We start from the raw sequence: 4,386 nt of genomic DNA, 5'->3' as shown, positions 1-4,386 counted from the left end.
AACAATTATACTTTCATGGAAGACAATTTGCCCTCTGGAAGATAAGCATCCACAAACCAAACTCAACCAGGTATCTATACTTACAAGCAAAGACATAGTAATAAAGGAAATATGGCGTTTTTGCTTTCTATCAGTCATATATTTTGAACTAAGATAAAGAACACCAGAGGCTCTGCATGTAGCTAAACATTTCACAGGCAAGACTGAAAAAGACACCAGCATAGCACTTTTGTGAAGAAATCAAACTGGTTGTATCACCATCCTAAGGTTTAGGCCTTTGTCTCATGAACTTGAGACAGCTTCACTACTATTAACCAATAAGAACACATGATTTGTGCTCACTTCAGCAGCATGCATATAAAACTGGAAAGTTACAGAGATTAGCACGGCTCCTGCACAGGGATGACTTGCAAATGTATAAAGAGTTCCATATTTTTAAGAGGCTAATTATTGCTACAATGCAATAATAATATATAAAATATTTACATGTTATATAATCTATAAGTTATATATTAAATCACATTATAAGATTATCAAATTAATGTTGTACACCTTAAATTTCTACAGTTATATGCCAAATTTTAATTAAATTTTAACATGTGATAAAAATGTTTCTAAGAGTACTCGTTGCAATCTTGTTGAGAACAATGTGGTATCAGAAAAAAACAACACATGATTTAGATCTCAGGAGGCAAATAAATAGGGGAGAGGAAGATTATACTAGCCTAGAATATTCACTACAAGGACAATCTAGAACAAATTCTCATCCAAATTCTCAAACCTAGTGGGAAAAATTCTAATGTAATCGAACTCATTACATTTGATTCTTAATCACTCAGCTCCGTGGATTTATGAGTGAAAGTAATAATGAGTTTTATATGTAATATAATCAAGTATTCAAAAAAAAAAGAAAATGCTTACTATCAACAGAAACAGATGCAAGCACCTTCTCTAATTCTTCTTCCGGAAAATCAATCCTCAGATCTTTCAGTATAGATTTTACATCATCAACGTCTGTTTTTCCCTTGGTGACTTTGGGTAAGGTCTTTGCATGTTCGCTAACTTCTATCAAAAGAAAATATTTTCAGTTTAGGTACAATCATATTTTAAGTAATTAAATCAAGCCATAAATTAAAAAAAATCAGTATAGATACCTAGATTGTTTTCTGCAAAGGTGACATAACAGTCAACCTTAAAAACTCTCTTTATGTAGGTATTTAACTTTCCCTTAATACACATAAAATAGAAGATCCATTGTAAGGCAAACTCACAGTAGGAACAACCTTTGGGATCTCTGTTTCCTCATCCCACATCCTTTCCTGTGTCCAGTGTCCTCTGCGCTGCTGCCAGTTACTGCCACCTCAATCTGCCTCTTTCCTATTCCTTTATTAAAACGTAACTTGTCTTATACTTGATTCTTTTACTTTGTGCTAAGAATCTTGGTGCACATGGTAATAGATAACTACTCTTCTAGGAGTTGTTATTTAATAATTAGAAACCAATACTAATGCAAGGGAGAATTTTTCCTCACATGCCAGTCTCTCCTCTATTTAATAACAAACATTTTAATAGTGGCTTAATGTCAGGCAATACCTTGAGACGAAAGGTAGGAATTTCTGATGCTAAAAAATACTAGAGAACTTTTCTTTAGAGGGAGAAACTACCCTTCATATTGCTTTATGGAAGCAATTATCAATTCTCTCCAGAGAAAATCTGTATTTGTTGTATAATATGATTCATCTGAATTTCGTACTGTGGGACTCTGGATTGATGACCTCTTACTGTGATGACTGAACTTGCTTGTACAGAGTGCTGAGTATTAGTTTAGTTACTTTATATTCCTCGTATCTGTGACACTGTCTGGTATTTATCTTTCTCCTTCTGGCTTATATCACTTTGCATTATCACTGCAAGCTCCTCCAGGTTGCCACAAATGGCATAAGTTTACCTTTTTTGATTGCTGAGTAAATTTTATTGTGTACATATACCACATCTTTTTCTGATCTACTCATCTGTTTTGAGGCACTTTGGTTGTTTCCATAATTAAGCTATAATAAATAGCACTGCACTAAACATGACAGTGCCAAGTTTCCTTTCAAGTTAGTGTTTTTGAATTTTAGGGGTAGATGCCTAGAAGTGGAATTACTGGATCCAATGGCAGATTCATTTTGAATGTTCTGAGGTACCTCCATACTGCTTTCTATAAGGGCTGGACCAGTTTGCATTCCTACCAGCAGTGTAGAAAGCAATTATCCCTTTTCTCCACATCCTTGCCAGCAGTTCTTGCTTCTGGTCTTTTTGATATGGACTATTCTCACAGGTGTGAGATGATGTCTTATTGTGATCTTAATTTACATTGTGATTTGCATTTTCTTGTTCCCATTGGCTGTTCAAATGTCTTCTTTGGAGAAGTGTCTGTTTAGTTTTTTTTTTAAATTGGATTATTTGTTTTGTTTTTATAGAGCTTTATGAGTTCTTTGTATATCTTTGATATCAATCCTTAGTAAGATGTATGGTGTGCAAATATGAGAAAGTAAAATTTTGAATGGATACCCATGTGTAAAAAACAATCTTTGGTCCATTCTTACTACACATACAAAGATTAACTCATAACGGATCATATATTTAAAATGTAAACCCAAGGTCATAAAAATTTTAGAAGAAAATAAAAAATAAAATCTTTGCAATCTTAGGTGAGGCAAATTTAATACATGATACCAAAAGTATAATCCATAAAAGAAAAAATAGACTCATCAAAATTAAAACTATGTCCTTCTAAAAACAGTTAAGAAAATTAAGAGACAAATTAAAAACTCAGAGAAAATATTTCCAAAGTATATCTTTGATAAAGGACTTGTATCCAGAATATATACAGAAATAAGAAAACAACCCAACTTTAAAATCGGGCAAAAGATTTCAACAGATACTTTACTAAAGAAGACATACAGATGATAAATAAGCATATGAGAAGATAGTCAATGTCATTAGTCATTAAGGAAAGGAAAATTTAAATCACAATGAGTAGGCACTATCAAATTATTAGCTAAAATTAAAAGACTGACTATATCAAGCATTGGGCAAGAATTTGGAGGAAATGAACTCTCATACACTGCTGATGGGAATGTAAAATGGTGTAACTACTTTGGGAAAAAGTTTTGGCAGTTTCTTATACGGTTAAACATACACCTGTCATATGATTGTGCCAATCTACTCCTATGTTATTACCCAGGAGAAATAAAAGCATATATGTGTAATGAGTTATATACAAATGTTCACAGACTCTTTATTCTGAGTAGCCAAAAATTGGAAACAACCTAATGTGTATCACTAGATAAGTACATAAACTATAGTATATCTATAAAATGGAGTACTATCAGTATGAAAAGGAATGAACTGACGATATATACTACAACATAGAGGAATTTCATTATGCCAAGTGAAAAATTCAGCCCCTCCCCACCCCAAAAAAAAATCACATTCACTTATATAAATTTCTGGGAAATGAAAACAAATCTACACCAACAGAAAGCAGAGCAGTGGTTGCCTGAAGATGAAGAAGAGAATGGGGAAGCTAGGACAGATTGCACAGGGGCATGAGGAAGTTTGGAAGGTGAGTGATATGTTCATTATCTTGTTTATGATGATGATTTCATGGGAGTGTGTATATGCCAAATTTTATCTAACTGCAATTTAATTATAAAAATATAGATTTTTGCATGTAATTTCTACCTTATAACATTGTTTTAAAAATAATAGTAATGCCAAAAATCAATGCAAGCCAGACAAATATCTAAAATTAAATACTGACTGACTCACCTTCAAATGTAGGAGCTGACTTATTTGTGTCCAAAGCTTCCAAAATTTGTTTGAGACTTATTGCACTATTTCCTAAAACATAAAGTACAAGGATAGGAAATGGTAATATGTAAATAATGATAATAATAAAGTAATCATAATGGAAATTTGGGGCAGGACAAATTTTATAATTCTGAAAATTCACTAGATTATAAACTAATAGTTCAAAAGTTTTATGTAGAATCTATTCCCTTAAAACAAGAAAAATTCTAACTATATTAATTTATTTGATTGAAATAATTAAAATTTGATGCATATGCTTTATAGATTTTATGCCAAGTAAACAGAGGATGCCTCTTAAAAATATTGCCAAGAAAAAAATATGAAATTTAATTAGCTCTCAATATGTCTATGTTCTCATTATACTTTTAAGATGTAGTTTATCTAAAACATACATATTACAACACATTTCCCAAGCACATAGTAAAACTAGGACTTCGTTAAGCTCAACATAGATTATTCTCTCAAAAATGACTCACCATCAATAGATGCTCGATCCAGAATCTCGTGGAATGTCTTGCTGCTTAATGG

At 32.1% G+C, this 4,386-nt stretch overlaps 1 non-coding gene across 1 annotated transcript; it reads left to right on the top strand.

The window, feature by feature from the left end:
- Positions 1-335: 335 nt before the first annotated feature.
- Positions 336-437, top strand: LOC119233104 (U6 spliceosomal RNA). The gene has a single exon (XR_005122264.1). It is a non-coding gene; the product is annotated as a U6 spliceosomal RNA (small nuclear RNA).
- The last annotated feature ends 3,949 nt before the right edge of the window (positions 438-4,386 follow it).

This window comes from Talpa occidentalis, unplaced genomic scaffold (genome assembly GCF_014898055.3).
Source record: "Talpa occidentalis isolate TD23 unplaced genomic scaffold, MPIMG_talOcc4v2.1 talOcc4.7, whole genome shotgun sequence".
NCBI classification, from domain to species: Eukaryota; Metazoa; Chordata; class Mammalia; order Eulipotyphla; family Talpidae; genus Talpa; species Talpa occidentalis.
The sequence above is the reverse complement of the archived record's forward strand: the minus strand, read 5'-3'. Positions and strand labels throughout refer to the sequence as shown.